Source organism: Capra hircus, chromosome 1 (assembly GCF_001704415.2).
Source record: "Capra hircus breed San Clemente chromosome 1, ASM170441v1, whole genome shotgun sequence".
NCBI classification, from domain to species: Eukaryota; Metazoa; Chordata; class Mammalia; order Artiodactyla; family Bovidae; genus Capra; species Capra hircus.
Window position 1 is genome coordinate 142,728,745 of NC_030808.1, and position 14,826 is coordinate 142,743,570.

Sequence of the window (14,826 nt, forward strand, 5' to 3'; positions counted from 1 at the left end):
GTAGCCCCCAGGGCCCTGAAGTGCTGTGCGGAGACTTGGGGGTGGTCACAGGTCTGCCCTGGATGGGTCCCTGGGTCCTGGGTGAGAGGGCTGTGGGACTCTGACACCAATCCCGAGGGCAGTGCAGCAACCCCCCAGAAGACCACCCTCACTCTGGACACCAGCTGCACTTTGGGGGTTCCAGGCCTCTCATGCTTCTGATCAACTGGCTACATATTCTGGGGTTCCCACCACCCCCTCCAAAAGTGCTGTCCTGATGACCACAGAGTGAGGTCTGGGAGGGCAAGTGTTGGACCCCCTGCACCCAGCCATGTGAGTCGCCAACTTGGAAGCTCATCTGAGTTTCCAGTGTCTGGAGTTCTTATTAGGGATTTGTTATAAACACATGATTGAACAACTGGTCATGTGATTGAATCCAATCTCAGCCCCCTTCCCCTCTCTGGAGGTCATGCAGCTCAAAGTCCTCACTCTCTAAACCCATGGGAGGTCTTTCTGGCAAGATGAGCCTCCAGGACACAATCACCTCATTAGCATAAACTTGGATGTGGTCTGAGGGGTGAAGGCCCTCTCCCAGGAAGGAAGATGGCCAAACATCATGTTATACAACATCTGTGGGGCGGGGGTTGTGGGGGGGAGGGCGGGGGGGCACCTCAAGGGACAAAAGGAAATTCCCAAGTCAGCCCACAGGCCTCTGGGAGCTGCCAAGGAAGACACAGCCCTCTGTGGGGAGGCCGGCACGGGGCACAGATGTCTGGCAATGTTCCCTTGAGGCCCCAACACCCAAACTCAACAAAAAACCCCAGAAACTCTGGATGTCTTGGCAGGAGGTGGTGTTTGCTGTCACTCTCCTCGCAGGTATGTTGGTGCTGCCAATGAAACAACAGAAACAAGTATTTTCAGGGTTGCACTTGAACAAAAGTTCACATATTTATTCTTTATGACTCCATATGTTTGGATTTTACATAACATTCTTCTGAGTAAGTGTAACTTTGGGCATTTAGCTTCCTACTTATTCTTTAGAGCAGCTTTGATTTTTTTTTACTTTCAGGGAGTGAGCTCTTAATTTAAATACTTGCGGGCTGACATAACTCTGTGATGAATCTGTTTGAATACCTCCGGCGTTGTGTCGTGGGTGACCTGCTCGGTGCACGACTAAGTCAGCCCGTATGCAGAAGGTAGCTTCGGTTGGCAGCAGTGCTGTTAGGATGGAGGGAAAGTGGCTTCTGGAACCAATCTTCCCCAAAGTCTCGGTGTTTCATTTTAGGTGAAAGTCTTCACTTGTCAGCGCCTCCATTTTCCTATAAAGTGGAATTTTTAACACGTGCATTCTATTGTAGTGAAACAGTACGATGTCTGGGATTTGTTATAATTATGTGAGGAGATGGTGTAGAGCCTGCCTGCAATGCCAGAGATCCAGGTCCAATCCCTGTATTGGGAAGATCCCCTGGAGGAGGGCATGGCAACACACTCCAGTATTCTTGCCTGGAGAATCCCATGGACAGAGGAGCCTGGTGGGCTGCAGTCCATGGGGTCACAGAGAGTTGGACATGATTGAGTGCCTACTACACATATTCACACTACTGTATATAAAATAAACAAGGACCTGCTGTATGGCACAGGGAACTGTATTTAGTGTCTGTAATGGAAAAGAATCCAAAAAAAGAATTCAGATAATGTATATTATCATTCTGTTGTATGTCAGAACCTAACACAACGTTGTAAAGCAACTATTACTCTAATAATAAAAAGGAAAAGAAGTCATAAAAATTGGCAAAATGTTGATAATCTTATAGCCGAATGATGGGTCACACAGGTTCATGATACTCTCCCCTCCACTTTTTTTAATTTTTATTTATTTATTTATTTATTTTTTCCCCTCTACTTTTTAAAAAATATTTTATTTTTATTTATTTATTTGGCTGCTCCAGGTCTTAGTTGTGGTGTGTGGGATCCAGTCCTCTGACAAGGAATAGAACCCGGGCCCCCTGCACACTGAGAGCTTGGAGTCTTAGCCACTGGACCAAAGAGAAGCCCCTTCCTTCTATTTTTGTGCAAACAAAAATTTCCAAAATAAAAAGGTTGAAAAGATAACAGTAACACCTGCCCCTGTGTACCACACGTGGCCTGTCCTTAGAGCACGTTTCGTCCCGTGAAGAAGGATGGCTCATAAACAACACAAGACCGAGTGTGACTCCACAGCCCTCAAATGATTGCATCACACCTTGAGGGACTGTCGACAAGGAGACAGACAGTAGACTAGAACCCAGGGGAAGCAGGGCCATGAAGAGGAGGATAAAACGTTCCAAGCATCATAACTCCACGGGAAGATCTTGTCTTCATAGGACAAACTGGAAGGCCATCTGGGCAAACTGCTGATGCAGGAAATATATTTGCAATAGACAAAAAATGGGTTGCCCAGTCACTGGTGACTTATTTCTGGAGTTCCACATGCATAACATTTCCCATCTTGTCAATGATCAATAATAAATACTTATTTATAAATCACCAGTTTCCAAAGGCAGATGAGCAGAGTGAATAAAAACAAGATGCTGGGAATAAAGACGCATACAAAGAGAGCTGAGGGAGAAGGGCAGGGTGCGGTGGACTGGGAGAGAGCATTGCCATGTACACACGGCTGTGTGTGAAATAGACGCCTGGTGGGAGCTGCTATAGAGCACAGGGAGCTCAGCTCAGGGCTCTGTGATGACCTAGGGGGGTGGGAGAGGGGGTGGGAGGAAGGCTCAAGAGGGAGGGGATGTATATATATACATGTATAGCTGATTCACTCCGTTGCACAGCAGAAACTAACTCAACATTGTAAAGCAATTATATCACCTCCCCCCGCCGCCGAAAAAAGGCTTCCCTGGTGGCTCAGAGGTTAAAGTGTCTGCCTCCAATGCGGGAGACCCGGGTTCAATCCCTGGGTTCAATCCTTGGGTCGGGAAGATCCCCTGGAGAAGGAAATGGCAACCCATTCCGGTATCCTTGCCTGGGGAATCCCATGGACGGAGGAGCCTGGTAGGCTACAGTCCACGGGGTCGCAGAGAGTCGAACACGACTGAGCGACTTCACTTTCACTTTCGAAAAAAGAAAAAAAAAAAAGGAGGTGCAGAGCTGGTTAATTCCCACCAACCCAACTCGTGTTGACACGAGGGGGTGCCCTGAGTGTGGGGAGTTTGTGAGCTGACGGGAGGGGCTGATTCATCCGGGAAAGCTGTGCCCATCGTACACTGGGGCTATGTTGGAAGAAATGTGCTTAGTGACTTGAAAAAAAGTGAGAGTCTCTCAGTCGTGTCCCACTCTTTGGGTCCTGTAGCCCGCCAGGCTCCTCTGTCCATGGAATTCTCCAGGCAAGAATACTGGAGTGGTTGCTATACCCTTCTCTAGAGGATCTTCCTGATCCAGGGATCAAAGCCAGGTCTCCTGCATTGCAAGTGGATTCTTTACTGAGCCACCCGAGAAGCATCAGAGTTCATGCTGCATTGTTGCAGACCAGCAAACCTGCCCCTGCTTGAGACGATGTTGTGGGCTTCTTACAAACCCCTGAGCTTTCTGTGATAAGGCAAAGTGCATCAGCTAAAGACTGGTGCCAATTAAAAAAAAAAAAAATCTTCTGAAAGGAAAAGAATGCCTCTGGGTTTTATCAAGAGCATCCCTCCCAGGGACTTCCCTGGTGGTCCAGTGGTTCATCCTTTTGATGCAGAGGGTGTGGGTTCCATCCCTGGTCAGGGAACTAAGATCCCACATGCTGCAGAGCAACCAGGCTGCCACACCTCAGCTACTGAGCCCATGCTTCACAGCAAGAGATGGCACCGAGAAGCCCTCATTTGGAAGAGTAGCCCCCACTCACTGCAACTAGAGAAAGCCCTCAGGCAGCAAAGAAGGCCCAGCGCAGCCAAAAAGAAGTAAGTTAAAAATTATAATAATCATTAAAAAAAGAAGAACATCCCTGCCAGGTGAGGGTGCGTGTTCCTCCGCCTGAGCTGCTGAAGTGACTGATGGAGGAGGGGGAAGCAGGAACTCTTCCTGGCCTCAGAAACAGGGCCCCACAGCTGTTTCAAGAAATGATAATCGTGGAGAAAGCCAATGCACACCTTACTAAAAACGAACCAAAAATGTACCCCAAACTACTCTGTAGCTCAAGGCCTCCTTAATTTTTAAAAACAGAGAGCAAACGTGTCTTCAGGAATTCAGGATGGCTGAGGCTTAGAACAAGCCAGGAGTGGAAACATCTTTGTTAGCCAACACTTCGCTGTGAGATAATAAGATGTGTGATAAATAAGCTTACAGGGGAATCTGAATAAGTGAGAAATGCTTTTTTAAAAGGCTTTGAAAACTTTTATATGTAATTGGCAAACACTTAGCTAATTATATAGAGTTCCATCTCATTGTTAAACAAGACATCTGAATCCTGACCAGGAAAGCGTCTGTGTTCTTTGTTCAAATTGAAGGCAGTCACAAAGGGTGCCCTGAAGAGGTAGTTAAGCCTGAAGAGCCCCAGCGGGATGAGGGGCCAGCCTGTCTTCATGGCCCTTGGGACTGCCAAGAGCCTTCAACTTGTCCGGACAGTTTTCTCCCCATATAAAGGGACCAGGAGGTTTCTTCCCAGTCTCTAATTGCATGAATACTGTTTTCCTGTAATAATTCTACTCTGTAATCTTTCTGCTGGCCCCAGTATTTGCACCTAAGAGACGTATATTGATCTGCATTATCTAAAACTGCATTTGGATCATATAATATGTGCAGATGCAAACACATGAGAGGCCACTCAGTCTGACGGGCAGAGAGAGGGCAGTGCAGCCCGCAGGACGGCCAGCTGTCGGCCAGCTGCCACCCACCCAGACTTGGTTCTCTCTTTCCTTCTCATTGAAAATACATTGTAGAAACAGCAGCTCTGTTCCCTGATTTCTCACGAGAGAGTAAACATTCATTTCAGCAAGATTCGGAAAAGAGCCAAGAATGAGGGGGCAAGAAGAAAAGAAAAAAATGTTTTGTTTCAATGCTCCTTTTTGTGCTAATTTTGAGCCATCTCAAGGGCAGGAGGACAGTGTGCCAGCTCCTCCTCTCTCTCCCCTGGACCTCCATTGTCAGCCTCACCCGGCAAGCCACAGAGACCCCAGGCCCTGCAAATGTCAGCATCGCCAGCCGCTGGGCAGGGTTAAGCGAGAGGCTGGCAGCCATCCGCCTGTCTGTGAGTTCTCTCTGATCCCTCTCCTCACTCACTCTTCCTCAGCCAGGCAGGTGAGCCCTTCCAGGCAGGACACCCTTCCCAAGGATCCTGATGGCTGTGGGCAGAGAGGAAGTGGGACTCAAAAGCATGTCTTGTGAGGCTAAGCCCCCAACTGTATCATCCCTCTAGGATGAACCCAGACACGAGCCCTCCAGGGTCCTCCCACAGGGACCTTGCTGGCCACAGTAGGAAAGGACAGAATGGTGCAGTAAAAAAATGAAGCCTGCTGCTTTCCTGGTGGCCTCAGTGTATAAGGACCTACATAGAGACAGAAAGGGGTCCTGTCTTGGAGGTCTCCAGAGAATCAGAACCAGCAGGATGGGGAGATAGATAGACAGATTGTTGTTGCTTTTGTTTGTTCAGGCACCCAGTCGTGTCTGACTCTTTGCAACCCCATGGACTCTCTATCCCTTACCATCTCCCGAAGTTTGCCCAAGTTCATGTCCATGTGTATAAAAGGACGAAAGATACATAGATATATGTACATACACATGGGGCTTCCCTGGTGGCTCAGATGGTAAAGAATCCATCTGCAATGCAGGAGACTGGGTTTTGATCGCTGGGTCAGGAAGATCTGCTGGAGAAGGGAATGGCAATCCACTCCAGTATTCTTGCCTGGAGAATCCCATGGACAGAGGAGCCTGGCAGACTACAGTTCATGGGGATCACAAAGAGTCAGACACGACTGAGGGACTGGAGTGACCACGACACACACATAGACGCAGAGACACAAACTGTTTTTAAGGAACCAGCTTGTGCCGTGTTGGTGCTGGCAAGCCTCAAGTGTGTAAGCGGGTTAGCAGGCTGGAAGTTCAGGTAAGCAGTCTGCTGGGAAAACTCCTTCTTCCCCAGGGAAAGTCAATCTTTCCTCTTAAGTCCTTCAGCCTGTTGGGTGAGGCCCACCTGCATTGCAGAGGGTGAACTGCTGCACTCAAAATCTGACTCAAACATCAGCATCTAGACTGATGTTTGACCACACAGTTGGGATCCCAGCCCAGCCCTGCAGACACATGAAACTAACCTTCCCAAAGCCCCAGGAATCGCGTCCAGACCCAAGGTGGCTGAGACCAGGCCAAGTGACAGCCGCACACCCTGGGTCACCTCACAGCTCTGGCCTCGTGTCTCCTCCAGCCTGTCAGAGTGGGCACCTCCCTTAAAACAGGACCTGGGTGCTGGCTCCGGCCCCGTCCCCTGTGAGCCCAGAACCCCAAGCCTTCTCCTTCCTGCTGTGTGGTCTGTTCCCCCCACTCTACCCTCTGCTGATTATCGTGTTTTGACTGCTCATTGACCTAGTCAAGAAATCCTCTCTCTTTCTCTCTTTCAGAATACAGCACGATTATCATTCAGCCTTATAAGGGAAGGAAATTCGGCCCCACACCACCACGTGGATGAACCCCTGAGGACACCGTGCCCAGTGCCATAAACCAATCACCGAAAGACAAACATTGCCCAGTTCCCCTCCAATGAGGCAGAGACAGAGGGCAGAACTGTGACCCCCTCGCCGCCCTCCCCCAGGGGCGGGGAGCTGCCGTTCCATGGCCCAGCATCGTCGCAGCTCTGCAAGATAATGCAGCCCTGCGGATGGAGGGGATGGCGGGGCTACCTGCGCTGAAGACCGTGACCTGGATGCCTGCAGATAGTCAGAAGGGCAAATCTTGTGTTCTGTGTACTCTGCCCCAAGGGCGTGTGAAGATACAGGGTCCAAACACTGGGGTGGTGGTGGGAAGGTTCCTGTCACCTCTGTTGCTGATTCGTGGTAAGTTCCACTGCGGTGTGAGAGTGTGCTTTGTGCGACTTGAATCCTGTTAAACTCCTGGACACCCGGGCGCACGTGCTGGCTGCTCACTCCTGCCGCTGTTGTCACATGCCCACTGCTTGGCAACCTCCTCACAAGGGATCTCTTACGGGATTACAGAACTGAGCGATCTGTAATGATTGGCACAGATGATATTTGCATGGTTCCTGTGGAGTGAGAGGGCCGGGGGGAGTGTGTGAAATGAGGGTTCTGTTCCAAAGAAAAAGAGGAAGGGTCACACGGACCACTGAACCCCCTCTTGGGACCTCGCACCGTGCTGGCTCCCAGCTACAGGACAATAAGCAGGGGAAAGACAGAAAGGAGAAGACAATGTTGGAGAGATCTGGCAAGTAACCAACTAGAAACCATTCCAAGGACAGCGTTCTCCCGTGGGACACGCACGCCTAACCAGCTTTTCTCAAAGCGAGGGTGTCCAGACCCGTTCAGGGATCAGCATGGTCAATACTCCTTTTAAAAATTAGCAGTCTGGGATTAACAGATAGACACTACTGTACATAAAAGAGGTAAACAACAAGGACCTACTGTATAGCACAGGGAATTATAAGTAACCTATAACGGGAAAAAATCTGAAAAAAAAATGTACATATATATATTTATAACTGAATCACTTTGCTGTACACTTGCAACTAACACAACATTGTAAATAAACTATACTTCAATTGAAAAATAAATGATACAAAAAAGTACTTATCTGATAATACTAAGACATTCCTTGCATTTTTCTGGGCCCCTGGTGAAGACCTGGCAGCAGCCCCTGCCTGTTTGTCCCCGGGCAGCTCACTGACACACTCTCACCGTAAAGGAAGGACAGTGTCACTAAGAATGTCCCTTATATAAATCACCTTCTTTATCCATTCATCTGCTGATGGACACCTAGGTTGTTTGCATGTCTTGGCTATTGTAAATAATGCTGCTATGAACACTGAATGCATATATCTTTTGAATTAGTGTTTTTATAGTCTTTGGAAGGGGCTTCCCTGGTAGCTCAGAGGTTAAAGTGTCTGCCTGCAATGTGGGAGACCAGGCCTTGATCCCTGAGTTGGGGAGATCCGCTGGAGAAGGAAATGGCAACCCACTCTAGTACTCTTGCCTGGAAACCAGAAATGGAATAGCTGGATCATATGGTAGTTCTATGTTTATTTTTTGAGGAATCTCTTTTCTGTTATCCATAGTGTCTGCATCAATTTACATTCCCTACAACTCTGATTTTTATATTGTCTAGTGAAATGGATCAAGCTTCCCAGGTGGCTCAGTGGTAAAGAATCTGCCTGCTAATGCAGGAGCCGCAAGAGTTGCAGGTTTGATCCCTGGGTCGAGACGATCCCCTGCAGGTGGAAATGGCAACCCACTCCAGTATTCTTGCCTGGAAAATTCCATGGACAGAGAAGCCTGGCAGGCTACAGTCCATGGGGCTGCAAAGAGTCAGACACGACTGAGTGACTGAGCACAGACACGCTGAAATGGGCCAACATTTGGAATAAGTGCATAACTCAGGGAATTAATATTTTCTGAATGACTAAATGGCCACGTTACAAAATCATGTGTGAGAAACAGATCCATCCAACCAGCCAGAGAGACCAGTGCGGTCTGGTCTAACACTAGGAAAGGTTCATTGCTATGGTGCTGTAGTCCACGTGGCAACGAACCTGAGAGAAATGTCCTCATGCCAGGTGGAGAGTCTGTGTAAACTCTCCTCCGTTATCCTGCTACACGTCTCCGCAAGGCCAAACTTTCCTCACAGACATCAACTGAAGCGACACATTACAACAGTCTGAAGACAGAAGCAGACATGAGGATCCAGCTGTCTTCTGTTAAGCTAGACGTTAAAGAGATTTGCAGAATATGAAGCATGTCACTGTTCTCACTAATCATGCTTTTTCAAGTAATGATTTTTCATAGAATGCTATTTATCATTGAATAACAGGGAATCCGTTTCTTATTGTAAGATTAAATAAATTAATAAAATGAGTTTAAAGTAGTTTTACTTTATAATACTGTATGTTTTCATGAACCTCAAATCCAGCTGTAGGGTATGACAGGGCAGGCTCTGGCCCAGAGAGTTCAGGGTGGTATATAGTCATTCATTCCAACCCCTCTGGGAAATTTAACTTTAAACTTCCCAATTCCTCATTTTAAGAATTTCTATTTATGATATATATATATATATATATATATATAACCTTTTAAGTATTTCAGAAGGTAGGAGGGGAGGGAAAGACAGCAAAAGAAATTTGAAAGCAAAAGAGTCTTAAAAATCATTGCTGTCACCTCACACCCATGAGAACGGCCACTATCAAAAACCAGAAAATAATGACTTTTGGCAAAGATGTGGAGAAATTGCAGTCCTTGGGCCTTGCTGATGGGAATGTCAAATTACGTGGCCACTGTAGAAAATGGTATGGCGATACCTCAAGCAATTAAAAATAAAATTACTATATGATCCAGCAATTCCACTTGTGAAACAAGGATCTGTACAGTGTGTTCACACCAGCACTGTTCACAGTAGCCACAGGGTGGACACAGTCCAAGTGTCATTGACGCGTGAATGGATAAACAAGGTGCTCTGTTTTGACTATGAAATATTAGTCCACCTTAAAGAAGGAACTCCTGCCATGAGCTACAGCGTGGAGGAATGCTGAAGATACTGAGCTCAGTGAAATAAGCCAGGGACCTTACAGTACTGTTTAAATTGGATCACTCTTCATAGCAAACAACAAAGAGAAGTTGAATTTTGCTTATTGGTTCCATTTCTCAGACCAGGAAGTGGGTGCACAGCCTGGCTGGATGCTTTGGGCAGAGGTGGGTTTTGTCCATCCACCTCCCTGGACCCCTGACACTGGCGGCCAAGACTAGAACAAAGTGAACTCAGCCCTGCCAAAGCTTTTGTTGGTATTAACTTTTGTACTTCAAGGAGAAACAGATTTTCACATGCACGACATCACAGACCATGCCTCTTGACTATGAACCTAATTTAGAAACTGGCCCGATCACAAAGGAAGCTGAGGCAGCAGCTGGGTTTGGAAAGTTTCTGGTTGCCAACAAGCAGCCAGGTCACTGTGTCACTGGCAGCCGAGTGGCCCAAGGAGGTCTGATGGGGTCCTGCTGTAAAGGGGTCACCACCCAGCTTTCATCGGGAGCAGCCAATTTCCCGAACTTGTGGTTGGTCTGAGGGGTGGGCAGTCGTTGTGGAGTGACCGCGACAAGGCCAGGGAGAGATGATTGCTGTGAAATTGGAGCCGCAGGCAAAGCTTTGTGCCATGGGCACAGCTGTTCTGGGGCATGGCCGGGACAAAGCTCTTCCACTGGCAAAGTTGTTAAAGGCTGTGCACACAGGGAAAGGCGGAGAACCGCTACTGCCGTCCTCAGGTGGTGCTTCGTGATCTTTCTTTCTTTTTAACTGAACAATACAGTTTACGTAGCAAAAATCTTAAGTGAAGATCCGGTATTACTGTTAAGACTCTGGGTACCTGAAAGTGATAAGAAGAAAATCACAGCCTAAAAACATGAGTTTGTATCAGGGAACTTATTTATATAAAGAAGACTTAATTTAAAAACTTGGTTAATAAAAGGTCAGGATAAAACTGGGAGAAAGTTGGCTTTTTGTAATAGCAGCTGATATATATGTGTGTATGTATATATGACAGATTTTATTTTCTTGGGCTCCAAAATCACTGTGGACAGTGACTGCAGGCTGTTCCTCCAGCCTCAGAAGGAACCAGCTCTGTCCACACCCTGACCTTGGACTGCTGGCCTCCAGACTTGAGAGAATAACTGTAGCTTAACCATGCAGTCTGGAGCTTCCCTGGTGGCTGGGTGGTAAAGAAACCACCTGCCAACACAGGAAACGCTGGTTCGATCTGGTCTGGGAAGATTCCATGTGCTGCGGGGCAACTAAGCCCATGTGTTGCAACTACTGAAGCCCATGCGTCCATGCTCAGCAACAAGAGAAGCCACTCCAATGAGAGGCCCATGCACCACAACTAGAGAGTATTCCCTGCTCACCCCAACTAGAGAAAAGCCCAACAGCACAGCCCAGCACAGCCAATAAACACAAACATATATGAAATTATTTAAGCACAGGCACTCACATGCAGTCTGTGGCACTTTTTTACAGCAGCCCCAGCAAAGTAATACACTAGTTTATTACTAGTATATGAAGACCTGGAACAAGTGACACGTTTGCTGGGCATCTCCAGCGAGAAACTGCTCTCTTTAGAGCTCAACCTTCTGGGTTTTCTGATTCCAGTTTTTCATTGTCTTTGAGCTCTTCTACAGTCTAAGTTGTCAGGAATGGGTGACGATGCAGATGTCCCTCCATTGTTGACTATGTGATGAAGGGACAACCCTCACCCCACGGCTGTCAAATCCTTCCACTCAAAGCCAGTTTTGCACAAATTGTAAGTTCACGCCAATATTCCAGCCTATGTAAGTGTTTGTTCTTCGCATTTTCCTTTGAACAGGCTGTGACATCTTACTGTTCCCTCAATCAATCAATGAGCTCAGGAAGCTGTTTGCTACCCGTTGATTGCATGTCTGCCTGAGAGTCATCATTTCGTCTCGGGCCAACATCATGCTTTAACCCTGCCATGGCTGCCATTTCCCTGCTGCATTGGGCTGGGGTCCTCAGGGAGGCTGTGTCACAGGTGAGGGCAGTGTCTCCTGCCCTCATCTTTTAGGGATTTCATTGTTGAACTGTCCTCTGGAGAAAACGGGGGATCAAGCCTGAAGAACCATGGACATCTGCAGGTATGCTGGAGGCCTTCCTACACAGCTCACTGCCTCCTCTGCAGAATTCCCTGAGAGGTTCATGACCATCCCCACGGAAAGCAGGGAACTGGATCTCAGGGAGGTGACGTGGCCTCATCCACATTCACATGACAAGTGGCAAAGCCACTTGTCCACACCCAGCACTGTAGACTGCAAGCCCAGGGCTCTCCTAACTACATCACACTGTCCCTTTTACACAGAAAATGAAATGCCATGTGGGCAGGCTCTAAGATGGTCCTGGGGGATTCTCTCTCTCTGCTGTTTGTGTCTTCCTGGTTCCCCCTCCCCTTGTATTTGGGCAGGACCTGAGACATGCTTCTAACCAACAGAATAGACAAGGGTGATTGATTGGAAGATGCTTCTGGGATTACTTTATACAACACTGCAACTTCTGTCTTCCACGCTGACTCTGTTCCTTGCTGGCTTTGATGAAGCAACCTGCTGGCTCTTCTCTCCATCTTCTCTCTTGAGAGGTCCGTGTGGCAAAGAGACTGAATAGGCCTCCAGCCAAGAACCAGCAAGGACCTGAGGCCCTCGGTCCATCTCCCCACAAATATGTGAGGTTGGAAATGGATCCTTCCCTAGTCAAGCCATCAAGTGAGACCACAGCCCTGGAGGCCACTCATGACCCACCCTGAGGCAGAGGACCCAGTCAAGTTATGCCTGGATTCCCGACCCACAGAGACTGTGAGATAATGTATGTTGTTTTCAGACACTAAGTTTGGGATAATTTGTTACAAAGCAATAGATAGCCAATATACCATTTATTAGAAGCACTGGTTCATTCATTCAACAAATATTTATTTGCGAGGTACTAGCACGGGTGCTTGGCATACATCAGTGAACAAAACAGAGTAAAATTCTTGGTCTTCTGGAGCTTAGATTCTATTATTTATGTGTGTGTACAGGGGGTGGGGGTATTGGAGGATAGACACAGTAAAAGTTACATGGTTATGTGGTTGCATTGTACATTACATGTAAATAAGCTGCATGGTTATACAGTTACATCATACCTTACATGTAAATAAGTTACATTGTACCTTACATGTAAGTAAGCTACATGGTTACACAGTAGTATCATATGTTACCTGTAAATAAGCTACATGGTTATACAACTACATTGCAAGCTACATGCATCTACAGAAGTACCATAGGAGGAGGAAGAAGGGTAGGGAATGGGTTGGGAGTTTACAATTTTAAACCTCTTTTGAGAAAGTGAAGTTGAGAAAGACTTCATGGAGTGAGAGAGAGCCATGGAGATACCTTTGAGAAGAGTGCTTTAAGCACAGGAAATCAGCGGTGCAAAGGCCCTGAGGCTGAATCACACTTGGAGTGAGCTAGGAGTAGCTAGGAGGCTGGCTGGAACAGAGCAGGTGAGGGGAAGGGTGGCAGGAGATGAGGTCAGAGGTGTGGAAGGGAGAGGGATGGTAGAGACCTCACAGGCACTGCATGGACTTCACTTTTGCTCTAAATGAGATGGGGAACTCTTGGAGGGGTTGAGCATAGCAGCAATGTGGTCTGACTCATCGCTGGTGACTTCCTGTTCACCTGTGCAAACTGAAATGGCTTATTCTCTGCCATGCTGGCTGCCTTGACAAGCCAAGAGATTCGCCCTTATTTGTAGGGTTTTTCCCCCACTCATTCTTTTTTTACCAAAGCCCCAGATCCCAGACATCCTCTAAAGATGACCCCAATCCTGCCTCCCCACACCTCCTCCAGCTTTCATCTTGCAATCTTCCCTGTGAGTACAGCACCTTGCACCCCATCCTGGCTGCCACAGGCTTTGTGCACTGTCTCACATGCTCTGCCAGGCAGGGTTCAAGGCTCACCTTTCCCCTGCATTCTCCCCCATCTTCTCCAGCTTGAGAGAGGACTGCACGGAGTGAGGCTCTGTCTGTCCCACTGGCACCTGAGCAGAGTTCTTTATACCTTTCCCCACGGGTCCTGCAAAGCTCCTTCACCTGCCTGCCTGCTCCCACTCCTGGCTTCACAGCACCTGCTGTCATCCAGGTAGTTCTATGAACAGTTATACGTGGCTTTTTACTTCATAACCTAAATGTGGTCCTTGGGGTAATAGCAGCAAGTCTTTAACAAAAAAATTGGGAAGAAAGTAGGCAGACACGCCCGTTGTGCACAAACCTTTCTTTATTGTTCATAAACCACCCTGGTGCCACCACTGGGGGGAGGCCATGGGTGGAGGCAGAGGAAAGCAAAGGCCCCACTTCTACCTCATTTTCCATTTACTTTTCCTAAAAAGGGCCCCCAGATGTGTGAGCCTCTGGGCCAATGTCACTGACGATGCTTCCAGCCCTTTCTCCTCTGGAGCTGGCCCTGTGAAGAGAAGGAGAGGAAGGGCAGGCAGATCATGGGGGGCCTGGGTAGAGGAGGCCAGGCATAGAGGCCAGACAGGGGTGCAGGGCCTGGGTCTCAACTGCCTTGGGACTTGTTTTGGGCCATCAGGGGACAGCACATCCCCAGGTTCTCCTGGACAGAGACCTCTCCTGCCTCACGCACTTGATGGGAACCAGGTGAAAGCTTCAGTCACAGGTGGGGAGAGGGTGAGGCCAGCCAGGGCAGGGCTGCTTCAGGGTGCCTGTGAGCAGTGCCATCAGTTGGGGCCCCAGCCCGGTATAATAATCTTCTGTCCCTGTCTTAAAATTCTTAGTGACTCTTGAACAAGGGACCATTCATTCTGACTTTGCACTGGGCCCTGCAAACACAGGTAGCTGGTCTGCACCACTGAATTGTGTGGGTCCCTTCCCTCCAACTCTCCACTGGTCAGTGGCTTACTGCATCCTAGCCCAGGCGCTGCTATCACAGCCTTCTCTCTGGAAAACGGAGCATTTCTGCAGGACCACGCAGGCTGCCTGCAGCTTCATGGTGCTGGTGGAGTCCTGAAGACTTAGGAGGGAGGTCCTTCCCGGCGGCTCCTCATTGACTCCCTCCTGAATCACCAGGCATCCTCCACGAGTTCCAGTCCTGGGTCCCGGGGCAGCGTGCGAGCCCTTCTCCG